The 19,054-nt window shown below is 46.8% G+C and overlaps 1 long non-coding RNA gene across 1 annotated transcript in view; it reads left to right on the top strand.

Annotated features, from left to right (window-relative positions):
• The window catches only part of LOC141250210 (uncharacterized), a 191,108-nt gene that overhangs the window by 71,457 nt on the left and 100,597 nt on the right, over positions 1 to 19,054 (top strand). The window lies entirely within an intron of this gene.

Below are 19,054 nucleotides of genomic sequence, written 5' to 3'. Positions count from 1 at the left end.
TGTCCAAAGCCTGCGCATCAGCTCCCACAGGCCCTGCCGACAAGGGCGCCGCCTCCTGGTGGTAAGTAATAGCTGGGCGCCTGTGGGTCATAACGCCACCCGGTGCCGGTTCTCGGAGCTCCCGGATGGCTCTGTCCTTGAACTGTGCAAAGCCCAGATGGGGATCCTGTAAGGCCATCGCCCGCAACTGGGTTCGGTGGGCATTACAATACAGTCCCTCTATAAATTGTTCAGTCAACAGCCTGTCCTCGTTTCCCACTCCATCAGGGTCGGTCTGCTTAATGGCCCTCAGGGCCTCTTGTAGGTTTAGTGCATAGTCCCTTATACTCTCATGCGCTCGCTGCTTGCACCCGTAGAATCTAAGCTTAATCTCGGCTGAGGTGCGGGTATCAAAGGTATCCTTCAGCCGCGTTAGTATCCCTGCGACAGTCTTCCTCCCAGGTGGCCAGGATTTTACTTCCCTTTTAGCTGCCCCGGTTAGTTGGGCCACCAGGATGCTCACTTTTTGCTCTTCTGTGAGGGGGTACACCTGGAAGAGGCTATCCAGCTTTTCTCTAAAGTCATGCAGGGTATGTGACTCCCCTGAGTACTGGGGTAGCCAAGCTGCTCCCAGGATATAGGGCATGGTGAAGGGCATAACTGCAGCAGCGGTGGCGCTGGCGGGGGTTGAGGCAGTGAAGCTCTCCTCCGTATCCGACATCTTCCTCCCCCCTAGTGGACCGTGGCCTACCTTGCGATGATCCTGTTCCGTAGGCCGCGGCTCCGCAGTAGATCGTCAGGGTTGAGGACCTTCCGTCGCGCTCCGGTGACGTCGGCGTCTGCTGGGCTCCTTCCAGGACCTTACGCAACGTCCGGACGTGAGGCGGGGCTTCAGTTCTCGCGCGCTTTCGAAGTCCACGCCCCTCTTCTTCCCGCGCGGCGTCCTCAAGATGGCGTCCAACGGCGGGAAAACTCCACGGATGGCGGGAAGAAGGCCGAAGATGGCGCCGGATGTCGGGAAAACCTCGCGGATGGCGGGAAGAAGGCAGAAGATGGCGCCGGATGGCGGGAAACCTCACCACTGGTAAGTTTGAACAGTCTTTGCTTTTCAGGCACGCAGTACCCGGTGGTTGCGGGCACGAAATCCTGCCGACTACGCCAAAGTTGACGCGCCCCTGGGCCTGCTGTGTCGCGCAGTGTCTCGCGCACGGGGGCTTACCCGGAACCGGATCAGATGAGGGTTGTAGTCTCCGAGTGGCGGGGACCCGGTCCGTGCCCAGGGGGTCAGACTCAGTGTGTGGCAGTCTTGATAGATGTTATTTGAGTGTCGACTACGCCACCCGTTGATTTGCAGCTATGGAGCTGCTGCTGCAGACCGCTGAGGCCGGTGTAGAATTGTGCAGCGTGATAGTATAACCCCCAACGGGAGGGGTATGGCCTCAGGGCAGCCGACGTGGAAGATGGGGGTAGCAGGAACCACTCAGAGACGGTGCGGTGTAATTCAGGGTCTTTACTGGTAACAACGATAGACCCTCCCGGAGTACTTGCTAGCGAACGGGGCCTGGTCAGTCCTTGAGCAGATGGGATCTCCCCTGGCCAGGCGGAGTTGTAGGCCTCCCAAACTGACTGTACTCTTCTGGCTACCTTGCTAGAGGCGGATATAAGTAGCCCACGTCCCTGAGTGTACCGTGTGGTGCTCACCCGTATGGCCGGTGACTCGGGGCCTTCTATTGGCTTCCGCTCCACGATGGCGGTGCTGGTCCCACACGTGTGACCGTGCCTTCGGGTTTCTGGGCCTGAGGACCTGAAATCCCCTGCCGGTCGGCTTCTGCTGCTGGGTAAGAGTTAGTCCCCACAGCCTCGGACGCCGGGTCCGGTAAGAATGCTTCTCAGTCAGGGCGAGCTCTGCAGCTGCCAGCCCCTGACTCGTAGTAGTATTGCTCCCACTGAGCTCCAGCTGTTTCTTCCTATGACTGTCTCTTGTCTCTACTCTCCTAGACTCCTAACCCTGCTTCAGCCCCGGGTTTATATAGGGGAAGTTCTTCCCCTCCCAAGACTGGGCAGGAGGTGTCGCATGCACAGGATCCCTGACCAAAGGACCTCCCACCTGCTCTCAGACATAACATCTCTGTCACTGTGGCAACCAGACCCCTGGGGTGTCACATATGCTTTCATAGAGTTCTATATTTTCCAGTAGAATTTCCTTCAGGTTTCTATTGCAGACCTCTATATGGCACTGTATCCTCCCACTGAAACAACAGAACACGGTAATGTTTTTTTCACATTATTTCTTATGTATTCAATATGAATCTATGAGAAATGTATTAGTTTTGTTCATCTTTCCTGCAAAAAAAATGGAAAATTTGCTGTGCCTTTAACTAAAAAAGAAGGCCCTTAAAGGTACAGAATGGACATAAAGGAATCAGGGCACCATGTTGTACAGAGCTGTGATATAACTGTGTGCACAGGTTAAAAGAAACCTTTCATATGAGCCAGGTACTGCTATGTATTCATTGTGATATCCTAATAATACCCATGAAAACATGAAACAGCTTGTTTACACTCCACATTTTGGGCATATTGCACATGGCATCCTGTTAGGATGGGAAATCCACTTGGCTCTTAAAGAGTACAGCAAAAGACTGGCATTAGTTCACGATGTGGAAATCTTATTCTAGATATGATTGATGTAAGGAGCCTTACCTAGTGATTAATCCCTGGGTATTTAGTTATTGTTCAACTAATCTTCTTTTAAAGAAGCAGGGCATACAAACAGTGTTAACGCTATAATATGTGATGGAATTATACAAATCTTGCATATACATCAGAGGACAATAGCTGACAACAATCTAACTTATTGATAGCCTACGTCTATATTCCTATAATGATGCATGCCATTATATTATTATAGCTAAGCTTGCCATTGGTATTCTTTTTTAACGGCCTTCGGCTCAATCTCGAGCCATAGTGACTTGATGGATGAACAATCTGTAGGAAGATCGATCTTGTGTAAGGCTACATACAGTTTGTACGGAAAGTATTCAGACCCCTTTAAATTTTCACTCTTTGTTTCATTGCAGCCATTTGGTAAATTCTAAAAAGTTATTTTTTTTTCTCATTAAAGTACACTCTGCACCCCATCTTGACCAAAAAAACAGAAATGTAGAAATTTTTGCAAATTTATTACGAGGGTCAGTCAATAAGTAATGCCTCCTATTTTTTTTTTCTCCTTTTAATTGGCAAGAAATTCAAATGCAATTACATAGGTTGAAAACCACAACATTAACGATTAATTTGTCACTTTTCAATATAATCTCCATCCATCCCCACAGTCTTGGTCCACCGTTTAACAAGGGCATGTATTCCAGCATGGTAAAAAGCATTCTTGGGACCCACCGTGCACAAACTTTTCTGTATCCCAGCTGTCCAATAATTTTCATCACACTGCCTTTACTGAGGCAGATAATGTCACACAATTCATCTGCAGTCACCCGGCGGTCACCACGAATGATGTCATCGACTCGCTGAATGTTGCTTGCAGTCACTGCGGTTACTGGCCTGCCACTCCGCATTTTGTCAGCTGACTAGCCCAGGGTGATGGGGACGACTCGGTACCCGGGCCTTTTGCCTGACCTTGGGGATGTCGCGGTGGTCTCCTCCCGGGCCCGTACTCTGGGGTCAGCTTTTAAAAAGGGATTGTTTGTTAATTATATGAAAGTTCGTGACGCCACCTGTGGTTTTTGGTGAGAATTGCCAGCGCTGCGGCAGTCCACTGAGGCCGGTGATAAGGCAGCTCGATGGTATAGCTACACCACAGGTGGAGCTAGGCCTCAGGGCAGTGTATGGAGAGGGGGATGCAGGACAGGCGAGACCCAGCCGGGTCAGAGCAAGAACAGGGACAGACTCGATAGTCACTTCAGTACCTTTTACTGGTGGTAATTCAGGCACATCCCGGAGCACTGTAGGGTGAAGGGTTGATATCAGGATCCTCCCCAATGAGCGGGTGTAGGGCCTCCTGTTTCTTGCCTCTGCATAGTAAGTTTCTGACCTGCCTGGAGCTAGGCCTAACTTGGTTTCTGTTCTGCACCTGCTGACGTTGTGGTGGGGCCTTCTCTTGGAGTGCACGCTCCCAGCTTACAGGGCCTATGTGTCTCCTGGCACTGTTACGTATCAGCTTTCTGGTGATCCTGGGACCTGTAGTTCTCCAGGGATTCCGGTTATGCATTACTGGGTCGTAGAGATCCCGGTAAGCTTGGACCCGGTGTCCTGTATATGTTTCGGGGTGAGCTGGGTAAGCTCCTCTACCCCCACTGCTACTCACTTTCCACTACTTGCCTTCTGCCTACTCAGGCCCTCACTAGGCTACTCACACTAACGGCAGCTTGCCGCACTTCACCGATCTTATGGCGCCGGCACACCTTAAGCTCTAACTGAGCTCCCTGAATCTAGCTAGCAGGAGCCTCGTGCTCCACTGCTGAACTATTAACTGAGTTCCCTAGACTAGACTGAGCTCCACTGCAGACTGACCTCTCATAGGCTTCTTTACTGCAGGAACTCTTCAGAGGAACTGCTCTGCCTAGCTCCACCTTCCCTATTTATATCCCTAACGGGCTCCCTCTGCTGGTCTGAGGTGGAAGGTGGAGATGAGTGAATGTTTATGGGGGCCTCTTGTGGAGGATTCCATCAATGCACTCTTCTAGGATCTGTGGTACCAAACGCAGCTGGGCGCCACACCGCCAACGGTGATGGCCCTTCAGCTGTGTTACAGCGACGAACCCATCGTCTAACAGTACTGACATCCACTGTTGCATCACCGTACACATTTTTCAGTCTCTCATGAATTCGAATGGGCGTTTCACCTTCTGCATGCAAGAATTCAATCACAGAACGTTGTCTAATACGAACATCGATGTCAGCCATTTTGCAAACGGATACAGTCCTGCCACCTGTTGGTGCAGGAAGTTGCAATTGCTGTGGATTGTAGAAGAAGGTTTGAGGAATTGTGCCAAATTCGAATATTTAACATAACTACCTTATTTAAGGAGAAAAAAAATAGGAGGCATTACTTATTGACTGACCCTCGTAAAAAAGAAAAACTGAAATATCACATGGTCATAAGTATTCAGACCCTTTGCTCAGACACTCATATTTAAGTCATGCTGTCCATTTCCTTGTGATCCTCCTTGAGATGGTTCTTCTCCTTCATTGGAGTCCAGCTGTGTTTAATTAAACTGATAGGACTTGATTTGGAAAGGCACACACCTGTCTATATAAGACTTCACAGCTCACATTGCATGTCAGACCAAATGAGAATCATGAGCTCAAATGAACTGCCCAAGGAGCTCAGAGACAGAATTGTGGCAAGGCACAGATCTGGCCAAGGTTACAAAAGAATTTCTGCATTACTCAAGGTTCCTAAGAGCACAGTGGCCTCCATAATCCTTAAATGGAAGAAGTTTGGGACCACCAGAAGTCTTCCTAGACCTGGCCGTCCAGCCAAACTGAGCAATTGTGGGAGAAGAGCCTTGGCGAGAGAGGTAAAGAAGAACCCCAAGATCACTGTGGCTGAGCTCCAGAGATGCAGTAGGGAGTAGAGATGAGCGTTGTTCTACTCGAACTGTTCGCCAATCTCAAATTCGAGCTGTTTTGGGCGGTGTTCGAGCCGTTCGGCGAACACGAACAATTTGAGAAAAATTCGGCTGTTCGAGGTTATGTTCGATAACTGTTCGTGCACCAAAATCATAACTGGATTTTTTCTCAGTAATGATGAAAATTAATGTTAATACGCAGGTTGAGTGTACAGCGGGGTGGGGGGAGGGGCAGGGGATGGATCTCTGCAGGAACAATGAAGATCTCCATTTTTTTTTTCTCTTTCCCGCATTTACAGTGGGGAGGTGCAATCTGTCAGCCTATCAGCAGCGCACACACGGAGCGAAGTGCTTTTTTTCACACAAGCAAGGGCATGTGTCATTGGCAGTGTATGTCACATGTCCTTGCCCTATAAGACCAAGCCATTTTCCCCGTCGCCACCACTTTCTCACTGCTGCAGCTGCGTGTTAGACGGCACCGCTGTTGCTGTGTGCGCTATACCTTGTTAATTTCAAGCCAATTTTCGCACAAATCTACAGATAGCTTGGGAGTAGGGAATAGTTGTGATTGCAGTCCTTTTAAGGACTAGGTTACAGCATTTCCTACGACTTTTATCAGGCAGGTCTGTGCTCTTAAATAGATAGATTGTGGGAGTAAAGACTAATTGTAATTGGAGTCCTTTTCAGGACTAGGTTACATCAGTTCCTATCAGTTTTTGCCAGGCAGGTCTGTGCCAGTGCTGTGCAAGTTTTTTTCACAGCATTTGGCTGAATCTAGCAAAGCTAATCCTTTTTGGCCTATTGCAGAGTGTGTTAGTCAGTGGAGTAGCCTATCTGTGTTGCAAGATATACCACCTGTGTATAGAATACCAATTTTTTTACTGCACCTAGTGAAGTAAAATCTTTTGGGCATAGCATCATTCTATTAGTCCATCTATACTGACCTCCATCAGGTTGCAAATTGAATATAATTTTTTTCTGCATCTAGCTCTGAAAAAATATTGGGCTTCTAGCTGTGTGTGGGACTTGTTGTATTAGTCCATCTATACTGACCTCCATCAGGTTGCAAACTGAATATATTTTTTTCTGCATCTACCTCTGAAAAAATATTGGGCTTCTAGCTGTGTGTGGGACTTGTTCTATTAATCCATCTATACAGACCTCCATCAGGTTGCAAACTGAATATATTTTTTTCTGCATCTACCTCTGAAAAAATATTGGGCTTCTAGCTGTGTGTGGGACTTGTTGTATTAGTCCATCTATACTGACCTCCAGGTTGCAAACTGAATATATTTTTTTCTGCATCTACCTCTGAAAAAATATTGGGCTTCTAGCTGTGTGTGGGACATGTTCTATTAATCCATCTATACAGACCTCCATCAGGTTGCAAACTGAATATATTTTTTTCTGCATCTACCTCTGAAAAAATATTGGGCTTCTAGCTGTGTGTGGGACTTGTTGTATTAGTCCATCTATACTGACCTCCATCAGGTTGCAAACTGAATATATTTTTTTCTGCATCTACCTCTGAAAAAATATTGGGCTTCTAGCTGTGTGTGGGACTTGTTCTATTAATCCATCTATACAGACCTCCATCAGGTTGCAAACTGAATATATTTTTTTCTGCATCTACCTCTGAAAAAATATTGGGCTTCTAGCTGTGTGTGGGACTTGTTGTATTAGTCCATCTATACTGACCTCCATCAGGTTGCAAACTGAATATATTTTTTTCTGCATCTACCTCTGAAAAAATATTGGGCTTCTAGCTGTGTGTGGGACTTGTTCTATTAATCCATCTATACAGACCTCCATCAGGTTGCAAACTGAATATATTTTTTTCTGCATCTACCTCTGAAAAAATATGTGGCCTTCTAGCAGTGTGTGGGACTTTCTCTATTAGTCCATCTATACTGACCTCCATCAGGTTGCAAACTGAATATAATTTTTTTCTGCATCTAGCTCTGAAAAAATATTTGGCCTTCTAGCAGTGTGTGGGACTTTCTCTATTAGTCCATCTATACTGACCTCCATCAGGTTGCAAATTAAAAATAATTTTTATCTGCATCTACAGTACCTCTGAAAAAATATTTGGGCTTCTAGCTGTGTGTGGGACTTGTTCTATTAGTACATCTATACTGACCTCCATCAGGTTGCAAATTGAATATAATTTTTATCTGCATCTAGCTCTGAAAAAATACTTGGCCTTCTAGCAGTGTGTGGGACTTTCTCTATTAGTCCATCTATACTGACCTCCATCAGGTTGCAAATTGAATATAATTTTTATCTGCGTCTAGCTCTGAAAAAATATTTGGCCTTCTAGCAGTGTGTGGGACTTTCTCTATTAGTCCATCTATACTGACCTCCATCAGGTTGCAAATTAAAAATAATTTTTATCTGCATCTACCTCTGAAAAAATATTTGGGCTTCTAGCTGTGTGTGGGACTTGTTCTATTGCTCCATCTATACTGACCTCCATCAGGTTGCAAACTGAATATATTTTTTTCTGCATCTACCTCTGAAAAATATTGGGCTTCTAGCTGTGTGTGGGACTTGTTGTATTAGTCCATCTATACTGACCTCCATCAGGTTGCAAATTAAAAATAATTTTTATCTGCATCTACAGTACCTCTGAAAAAATATTTGGGCTTCTAGCTGTGTGTGGGACTTGTTCTATTAGTCCATCTATACTGACCTCAATCAGGTTGCAAATTGAATATAATTTTTATCTGCATCTAGCTCTGAAAAAATATTTGGCCTTCTAGGAGTGTGTGGGACTTTCTCTATTAGTCCATCTATACTGACCTCCATCAGGTTGCAAATTAAAAATAATTTTTATCTGCATCTAGCTCTGAAAAAATATTTGGCCTTCTAGCAGTGTGTGGGACTTTCTCTATTAGTCCATCTATACTGACCTCCATCAGGTTGCAAATTAAAAATAATTTTTATCTGCATCTACAGTACCTCTGAAAAAATATTTGGGCTTCTAGCTGTGTGTGGGACTTGTTCTATTAGTCCATCTATACTGACCTCCATCAGGTTGCAAATTGAATATAATTTTTATCTGCATCTAGCTCTGAAAAAATATTTGGCCTTCTAGCAGTGTGTGGGACTTTCTCTATTAGTCCATCTATACTGACCTCCATCAGGTTGCAAATTGAATATAATTTTTATCTGCATCTAGCTCTGAAAAAATATTTGGCCTTCTAGCAGTGTGTGTGACTTTCTCTATTAGTCCATCTATACTGACCTCCATCAGGTTGCAAATTAAAAATAATTTTTATCTGCATCTACCTCTGAAAAAATATTTGGGCTTCTAGCTGTGTGTGGGACTTGTTCTATTACTCCATCTATACTGACCTCCATCAGGTTGCAAACTGAATATATTTTTTTCTGCATCTACCTCTGAAAAAATATTGGGCTTCTAGCTGTGTGTGGGACTTGTTGTATTAGTCCATCTATACTGACCTCCATCAGGTTGCAAATTAAAAATAATTTTTATCTGCATCTACAGTACCTCTGAAAAAATATTTGGGCTTCTAGCTGTGTGTGGGACTTGTTCTATTAGTCCATCTATACTGACCTCCATCAGGTTGCAAATTGAATATAATTTTTATCTGCATCTAGCTCTGAAAAAATATTTGGCCTTCTAGCAGTGTGTGGGACTTTCTCTATTAGTCCATCTATACTGACCTCCATCAGGTTGCAAATTAAAAATAATTTTTATCTGCATCTAGCTCTGAAAAAATATTTGGCCTTCTAGCAGTGTGTGGGACTTTCTCTATTAGTCCATCTATACTGACCTCCATCAGGTTGCAAACTGAATATATTTTTTTTCTGCATCTACCTCTGAAAAAATATTGGGCTTGTAGCTGTGTGTGGGACTTGTTCTATTAATCCATCTATACAGACCTCCATCAGGTTGCAAACTGAATAAAAAAAATTTCTGCATCTACCTCTGAAAAAATATTTGGGCTTCTAGCTGTGTGTGGGACTTTTTCTATTAGTCCATCTATACTGACCTCCATCAGGTTGCAAATTGAATATAATTTTTTTCTGCATCTAACCCAGCCAATAGTTTTGGCCTAATACCACAGATTGGCCACTCAGCTCTGCTCGGTTCCCATCCATTGTTTTTTTGTGCAAACAACTCCAGAGTTGTGAATTAGTTAACCACCAAAATGAGTGGAAAAAGGCCTGCTGCTGGTGGAAAGGGGAATAGGCGTGTTGGGAAGGGGAAAAAAGGTTGTGTCCGTGGGGTAGGTGTTAATGCAACAGTAATATCTGCAGAAGAAAGACCATCTTCCAGCCAAACTAAAATGTCTACTTCTTTTAGCGGACAATGTGATAAGATCCCTTTCTTACGGCCACGCCAATCGCTACAAATTCCAGATGAGGCACAAAAACAGCAGGTGCTTCAACGGATATCAAGTGCTCCTTTAAGTGGGCTCTCCTCCACATCAACTTCAACATCACAAATACTCCAGTCCTCAAAGGTGTCACCCCAATCGCACTTGCTTCCTCACAGCTCTCAAATCTCCAGCTGCCCGTCTGAGTATGAGGTAGAACAGATGGTTGAGTCTGCAGAGCTGTTTACTCATACTATAGCCTGGGAATCAGAGGTCGACTCCAGTGCTTCTGTGAATCCAGACGAGGAAATGATCTGCACTGATGCCCAGAATCTTTATGAGTCGGATCCAGGACCAGACGCAGAAGGTTCTGACCATAATGTAGACCCTCATTCCCAAACTGTAACTCCTGTTGGTGGAGACAATGAGGAAGACGATGATGAGACTCAAATACCTGATTGGAGCGACAACTTTAGTTTTTTGTCAGGGCAGGAACAGGTTGGCTCTGAGGACGACGGGTGTTATAACGCACAGGGTGATGATGATGAGGTTGGAGATCCCACTTACTGTCAACCCACAGTCAGCCAAGAGATGAGGTCAGCAGAGGAGGTGGAGGAAGATGTTAGTGACGACGAGGTCAGGTTTCGCCTTCCTGGACAGAGACGTAGTACTGGAAGCACGTCAACAACTGCATCCTCAAACACAACTCTGCCTCTCACCACAAGTCGTGGTGGCTCTTCAGGTCGCATGGGTGCTAAGCCTTGCATAGCCTGGGCATTTTTTCAGATCGATAAAGATGACCCAACTCGTGTTATCTGTAACATTTGTCAGCAAAAGCTAAGTAGAGGCCAAAAAATACATAGTTTGAGTACTTCATGCATGAACCGGCACATGGACATGAAGCATAAGTTGCAGTGGGAAGCTCAGTGTGCTACAATGCGGCCTAGCCGGCCGGGCCAACCACCGTCTGCCATATCTTGTGCATCCGCGGCCTCTTCATCCTCTGTGACTGGGGGGACAGCAGTCACACCTGTTTTGGGGCGCAGACCTGCCACCTCTTTACCCGCAACAGCCAGCGTGATTGGCAGGTCATCATTTTCTTTGGAGGTGGTAACACCAGCTGGTGTTGAGCGCAGTCCGACATCGATAGCACCACCTTTGGATCAAGGCAACCTAACATGTCCGCCTGCATCTTCCTCACAGACCGGCAGTTTGCCGGGGACACCCTTATCAACCCCGTCTAAGCACAATAGCCAGCCCTCGGTCCCTCAGATGTGGACAAGTAAAAGACCATTTCCTCCTAGCCATGAGAAAGCTAAGAGGTTGAATTTCACCATCTGCAAGCTCTTGGCTACAGAAATGCTGCCTTTCCGCCTTGTGGACACAGAGGATTTTCGAGACCTTATGTCCGTCGCAGTGCCCCAGTACCAGATGCCCAGTCGGCACTACTTCTCAAAGAAAGGTGTGCTTGCGCTCCACCAGCATGTCGCACACAACATCACCGCTTCTTTGAGAAACTCTGTGTGTGACAGGGTGCATTTCACCACAGACACTTGGACGAGTAGGCATGGACAGGGGCGTTAAATGTCGCTGACTGGGCGCTGGGTAACTATGGTGACAGCAGGACGAGGGGCTGCTGTCCAAGTCTTGCCGTCCCCACGAGTTGTGCGTCAATCCTCTTTATGTCAAAGTTCCTCCACTGCTTCTGCCTCCTCAACCTCCTCTCGGTCTTCCACCTGCACCCAAAGCCTGTCTGGTCATGCCACAAGCTTTCTAACTGCGCAGAAGGGATCCTGCACACCTCCTTACTATGCTGGCAGTAGGGCTCAACGTCATCAGGCAGTTTTTACATTGAAATGTCTGGGAAATGTGAGTCACACAGCTGAGGAGTTGTGGTCAGCTCTGGAGAACCAATTTCATGAATGGTTGTCTCCACTGGACCTGAAACCAGGGAAGGCCGCGTGCGACAATGCTGCAAACCTGGGTGCGGCCCTTCGCCGGGGCAATGTCACACACGTGCCTTGTATGGCTCACGTGTTGAACCTGGTTGTCCAGCAATTTTTAGCCCACTATCCCAGACTAGATGGCCTTCTGCAGAGGGCACGGTCGCTGTGTGCTCACTTCCGCCGTTCGCATCCCGCAGCTCAGCGACTTACATCTCTACAGAAGTCGTTGGGCCTGCCACTTCACCGGCTAAAATGCGATGTGCCTACCCAGTGGAATTCAACTCTGCACATGTTGCAGCGACTGTGGCAGCACCGACAAGCCCTGGTGCAATACGTTCTGACGTATAGCCTGGGCCAACGAGATCCAGAGGTGGGGCAAATCACGCTGGAGGAGTGGTCTCAGATCAGGGACCTATGCACCCTTCTGCACAGTTTTGAAATGGCGACGAAGATGTTTAGTGCTGACGATGCCATTATCAGCATGACTATTCCGGTGATTTACATGCTGGAGCACATGTTAAACAGAATTCGGAGTCAGGTGGTGGCACAAGAGGAGGTGGAGGAAGTAGAGGAGGAGGAGTTGTATGCGGAAGGGCTAACATCTGCAAGGTCCAGACGGTCGGCATCACCAAGGCGGCAGGCATGTGAGGGTGGGGGAGATGGTTTTACCAGGGCACATGGTAGCAGCCAAACTAGTGAGGAAGGTGCAGGAGCCCTGGAAGAAGTGGAGGACGAACTGATGGAAGACTCATCAGATGAGGGAGACCTTGATCACATTTCTGTTGTGCGAGGTTGGGGGGAGAGGACAGAGGAAGGAAGCATGATTGTTACCTCGCCACCAACACAACAGGGACTTGGTGCTCCTGGATGCGCAACACACATGAGTGCCTTCTTGCTGCACTACCTGCAACATGACCCTCGAATTGTGAGAATTAGAAATAATCCTGACTACTGGGTTGCCACACTGTTAGATCCCCGGTACAAAAGTAAATTTGCAGAAATTATTCCTGCCATAGAAAGGGATGCACGCATGCAGGAGTATCAGCAGAGACTGTTGCAGAATCTTACATGTGCTTTTCCACAAAATACCAGTGGTGCACGTAGTGAATCTCACAGTTCCAACTTGCCAACCGTGGGACCGTCAAGTGTTCAGCACTCAAACCGTAACAGAACCACAGTATCTGCTGGTAACATCAATTTTGCGGAATCATTTCACCACTTTTTTAGCCCATCCTTTGCAAGGCCACAGGAGACAAGAAGTCTGACACATAGTCAACGCCTAGAGACGATGGTACAGGAGTATCTCCAAGTAAACATTGAAGCCATGACTGTGTCACTGGACCCTTGCTCTTTTTGGGCTTCCAATCTGGATAAATGGCCGGAGCTAGCCACTTACGCCTTGGAGATCTTGTCATGCCCCGCAGCCAGCGTTCTGTCTGAACGTGTGTTCAGCGCTGCTGGTGGTGTGCTGACAGATAAGCGCACGCGGCTCTCCACTGATAATGTAGACAGACTCACGTTCATAAAGATGAACAAATCATGGATCCGAAACGACTTTTCTACCCCTGTGTCATCCTGGGGAGAGTAAAAGCTTGATGATTGGTTAAAATCACCCTACCAACCGTTTTAAGCTTTCAAATTACTAATCATGTTTATCTGTATCTTGACTGGAAAATAATTTGGGCTTTGTAGCAGTGTGCAGCACTGATCCTATTAGGCCATCTATAATAAGCTCCACCAGATTTAAAATTAAAAATAATTTTTAGCTGCATCTAGCCCGGAAAATAATTTTGGGGCTCCGAGATGCGCAAGACACATAAGTGCCTTCTTGCTGCACTACCTGCAGCATGACCCTCATATTGTCAGAATTAGAAGTAATCATGACTACTGGGTTGCCACACTCTTAGATCCCCCAAACTTTTCGATCAACCTTTTCATTTTAATAAAGACCAAAAAAATGGTCATTTTTGAAATTATAAGCATTAGCAGGTTGTTAGAAACTGAAATCAAACAGTTTTCAACTCAAAACTTTATTCTAGGTGATGTTACATTTTCACATAGGACCCCTTGTTCGAAAGGAGCTTCTGAACTCTCTCGTCCATTGAATTTGTCAGGTTTTGGATGGTTTCTGCTTCAATTGTTTTGCATGAGGACAGAATACCCTCCCAGAGCTGTTGCTTAGATGTGAACTGCCTCCCGCCATCATAGACACTCCTTTTAATGATGCTCCAAAGGTTCTGAATGGGGTAGAGGTCAGGGGAATATGGGGGTCACACCATAAGTTTGTCCCCTTTTATGCCCATATCAGCCAGAGATGCAGATGTTTTATGTGCAGCATGAGATGGTGCATTATCATGCAGAAAAATGATCTTGCTGTGAAATACACGGTTCTTCTTCTTGAACCATGGCAGGAAGTGCTGTTTGAGAAAATCCACATACATTATGGAGTTCATCTTTAGCGCCTTCAGGGATCCTAAAGGGGCCGACAATCTCTCTCCCCATGATTCCAGCCCAAAACATTACTCCACCTCCTCCTTGTTGGCGCTGTAGCCGTGTTTGCGTTGGGTGTCCATCAACCAGCCATCCTCCACTCCATCCATCTGGACCATCGAGCGCTACACGGCACTCATCCGTGAACAAAACAGTTTTGAAATCAGTCTTCATGTAATGTTTGGCCCACTGGAGCCGTTTCTGCTTGTGTGAAGTGGATAGAGGAGGTCGACAGGATGGCGTATGCACAGCTGCAAACCTCTGAAGGACCCTGCATCTTGTTGTTTGGGGGACGTTGGAGGCACAAGCAGCTTCAAAAACTTGTCTGCTGCTATGACAAGGCTTTTTGGCCGCTCCTCTTTCAACCTGACGTAATTGCCTGTAGGATAGAGTCCTCAATTTGCCCTTATCAGCACGCACACGTGTGTACTGTGAATCAGCTACATACTTCTTGATTGCCAAGACACTTCATCCTGATCATCGCACAATGTTGATTGTAGTCATGCCTTGACCTAAACACTCCACAATTTGTTGCTTCTCAGCAGCCGACACATCCTTTTTCTTTCCCATTTTGGCAGAAAATGTAGGCTGCTTAATAATGTGAGAGAGCCTTCTTAAGTAGTCTTGCCTTTCATTGGACACACCTGCCAAACTAATTAGCACAGGTGTCTGCAATTGCTTACAGTGATATAAAGAGCCCTGACACACATCACCATCAATGAGTTTAACTGACAAACAAACAAATTCTTCCCTTATCACTCCTAAACACTTTTTGCATAATAATTTGGAACGCAGTGTACATGTGCTTTTCCACAAAACACCAGTGGTTCACGTTGTGAATCTTACAGTTCTAACTTGCCAACCGTGGTCTGTATGGAATTGTTCAATAAAGGGCCCAAAATTAAGATAACATAGATGGGAGAGGTCTCTTTAAGTAGGAATTCCTAAGTATTTGATACCCTGTGAGGGCCAGGCAAAGGGAAAGTTGGACTGGATGGAATCCTATATGGATTTGGGGAGGGAGACAACGAGGGCCTCAGACTTCGCTGCATTGATTTTAAAATTTGACCATGTAACAAAGTGATCTATTTCAGCCATAACAGCATGGATGGATATATGTGATTGAGTGATATATACTAGGACATCATCAGCAAATAGAGAGCACTTGTACTCGGTGCCTCCCACCTCAATCCACCTAATATTGGGGTTATGGCGAATTGATGAGAGCAGGTGCTCCGTCACTAGGATGTATAAGAGAGGGGACAGAGGACATCCCTGCCTTGTCCCATTGGTGATTGTGAAAGGTGATGAAAATGTTCTGACGCACCCCCTGGGCCTTGGGACACCCGGAGCCGGACCCTTTTTGGTGGATGCTGGTGGTTGTAGTCTTCGTGGCGGCGACCCGGTTCCGTGGCTCAGGGCGGTCAAACCAGTGGCGGAACTATTTATGTGGTTTTGATGTTTAAATGTCCGACTACGCCACCCGTGGATTGCGGTCAGAGTGAACCGCCGCTACAGGGCAGACCGCTGAGGCTGGTGTTGTGGGTGCAGCAGAGCGTAGCATAACTCCCCACGGGAGGAGTATAGCCTCAGGGCAGTGTATGCGGAGGATGGGGGTGATGGTGCAGGGCAGCAGCAGTAACGACACGGAGTCAGTGATGCAGTCCAGGGCCTTTACTCACAGTTCTTATTATCCAGACCACGTCGTACTGGGTACTGCAGGTAACGGCTGCCCACGTCGTACTGTGCTCACCAGGTGAGGGGCTCAGACAACTCCCAGATAACTTTGGAGCACTTCACAGGACCCCCTTTGTGTGTCCTTTGTCTGGCCTTTCTTACCAACACTTCTGTCCGGCTGCCTCGGGCCTCCTCTTGGTAAACTTGGCGCCAGTTTCCCTGACCCTATGTGGTGCCTTCCTAGCGGGTGTAGCGAGGGGCTGCGCCACATAAAATGTCAGAGCCTCCGGTTTCTAGCTGAGGGTCGTTTCCTGCCTCCACTAGTTCGGGGACCGGTCTCCCCCTTTGGCCTGACCCCTCCACGCAGATGAATTCGGGCGTGCGGTGGCGACTCGCCCGTCTGCACCCCTGGGATCCCTTCATTCCTCGTTCCTGGAGCCTTCTCCGCTCCTCTTCCTTCCTTCTCCCTCTTCCAGGCCTGGGCCTCTGTTACTAGGCCCGCCTCCGGAGCAGAGCTCATGCAGAGCCCCTGCTCCCTGCCACTTCTGCTCAGACTTCTCTGCACTGAACTAAGATGGTGCCCACCTTTTATACTCCCTTCTCAATGCACCCAGGAACTGCTTCCTCCCTGCTCCTGCACTACAGGGTTCCCCTTCCTCAGTGTTCCCTCCCCCCACTCCAGCCAGGGACAGGGACTGTCGTGCCCATCTCAGGGGCATATTGGTCGCCCTGCCCCACGGCAATGTGGTGTAATGCATGCAGGTGTCGGGTCCTGATCCACACTCCATCCTTACCTGAGAGTGAGATATCACACCTCTGGGTGAGGTGCAATACGTCTGTAGCAACCGAGCCCTCAGGGTGCTACAGTTCCATTTATCTTCAGCCTAGGTGACGTATTGCGATACAGGGCCGTGATTTTGGCTATAAAAGGGTTCCCTAGACCCCTACCCCAAGCTTTTTAAGAGAATCATATATGGCGTGCCAGGAGACTCTATGGAATGCTTTCTCAGCATCCAACGAGAGTATCTAATTACAAATTTTTACTGCATCTAGCCCAGGAAATACTTTGTGCCTAGTAGCAGTGTCTGCTAGTCAGCGGATTATCCCGGCTGTTAAGCAAGCTACAGCACCTGTAGTTTAGACACTTAATTTTTTCAAAGGAAATGCTTCGGGACCATGGGATACTTAGTGAAGAGCATCAGGAGGCACCCCAAGGCATAGGGGCTGGGACTGGCAGTAGGATGCCTTGCAGTGGACAGCCGAGCTCGATCCTTATAAAAGCTTTTTAACTGCAGCAGCTTTAGTGGACGCTACTGGAGCTGGAATTACCGCGGCTGCTGGCATGAGACTTGCCCTCCAATAGATCCTTGTAAATGGATTTAAAGTGTATTCATTCAAATTAGAGAGACAATTTAAATTAAAAAGCTTAGAGCTGCCTCCACCACAGGGGGGCTCGCTCGACCCACCAGCGGACAGGCACCAGTATTGGGAGAGGGGGGCTGGCCGTCAGGGTTCACCGCGGCTCTGGCACAAACCCGGCGACACGGAGGTGGCACGGGCAGGAGCGGACTGGCCGTGTCGGCTTCTCACTTTTTGGATTTTAGAAGGGCATGACATGCCTATATCTGTGTCTCCCCCTCCTTTTACTCCTCCACCTCTTTTATTTTCGCATGACTATATGTACTTGTCACTTTTCCATGTGTTAGTTATGTCTTCTGAGCAGTTTGTCAGCTTTTGGACACCTTTAAAGGTGTTTTCTATGTGTTTCTATGTGTTTTTGTTTGCCTGCCATTGGTTTTAACGGTGTTCGAAGGTGTTCGACGAACAGTTCGACGAACAGTTCAGCGAACACACGGGTGTTCGACGAACCGAACCGAACTCGAACACTACGGGGGTGGCTCAACACTAGTCAAGAAGTACTGTGGTTAAGACAATTGTTGACAGAATTAGGACAACCACAGTTAGAACCAACAAAACTGAAAGAGGACAATCAAGGATGTCTTGTTCTTGCTCAGATGGAAAGAGTCAATCCAAGAACCAAGCATATTGATGTGAAATATCATTTCTTGAGAGATCATCAGGAACAAGGAGTGTTGAAGTTAGAGTATTGTCCTACTGAAGAAATGACAGCAGACATCTTCACGAAGGCGTTGAATGCTGATAAACACCAGAGACTAATAAAAAAGTTGGGTTTGATTGAATAAGTCCTTACTGATGAGAAAGGGTGTTGGCATATGCAACAGATCAGGACTTATTATAAGTGAAAGGAGGACCTTATACTAACCAGACAGCAGATGGCGATAGTGTGTAAAGTTATATGCTTGCTGTAATGGGGGAGGAAAGCTCTCAATTGTTGGTTGTTTTTACTTCCTGTGTTTTTCTTTCTTTCCTGAATGTGTTATGTAAGAGCACATGGACTGTGTGACACTGAATTGTATCTCATGTTTAACCAGTATGAAGTAAATACTGTTTACTCAAGATATCTTGCTGATTGAAGCTCTCATAAGTACAGTGGTGACTGTAAGAAGATGCACTCTGCGATACATTACAAGTATAGGAGGCCCGCTTTTTTCTAATGGGAACATTCTTTATGAGGCCCTCCTCCACGTCTCTTCCAAGGGGCATTGAAGTGCCTCCAAATTTTTGGCAGCCCTTGCATTCACTGCATAGGCCAACACTATGGGAGACTCTCTCCTTTCTAATGGGAATTTGTCATTACTGTGGCCCTGCTCTGTGTGTCTTTAAATTCTTAGTGGGGTTTTTCCTAAATTTGGTCAGCCGTTGGACTCACTGCATACCATATAACTGTATAGCAGACCCTCTCCTTTCTAATGGGAACATGTCGTACCTTGTTACTGTGGCCCTGCTCCGTGTGTCTTTAAATTCTTAGTGGGGTTTTTCCTAAAATTGGTTAGCCGTTGGACTCACTGCATACCCTATAACTGTATAGCAGACCCTCTCCTTTCTAATGGGAACATGTCGTACTTGTTACTGTGGCCCTGCTTTGTGGGTCTTTAAATTCTTAATG

The sequence above is a fragment of the Phyllobates terribilis genome, unplaced genomic scaffold (assembly GCF_046119375.1).
Source record: "Phyllobates terribilis strain yellow unplaced genomic scaffold, ASM4611937v1 Scaffold_2__4_contigs__length_985480577, whole genome shotgun sequence".
Lineage (NCBI taxonomy): Eukaryota > Metazoa > Chordata > Amphibia > Anura > Dendrobatidae > Phyllobates > Phyllobates terribilis.
Note: the sequence above shows the minus strand (reverse complement) of the source record. Positions and strands in the feature narration are given on the sequence as shown.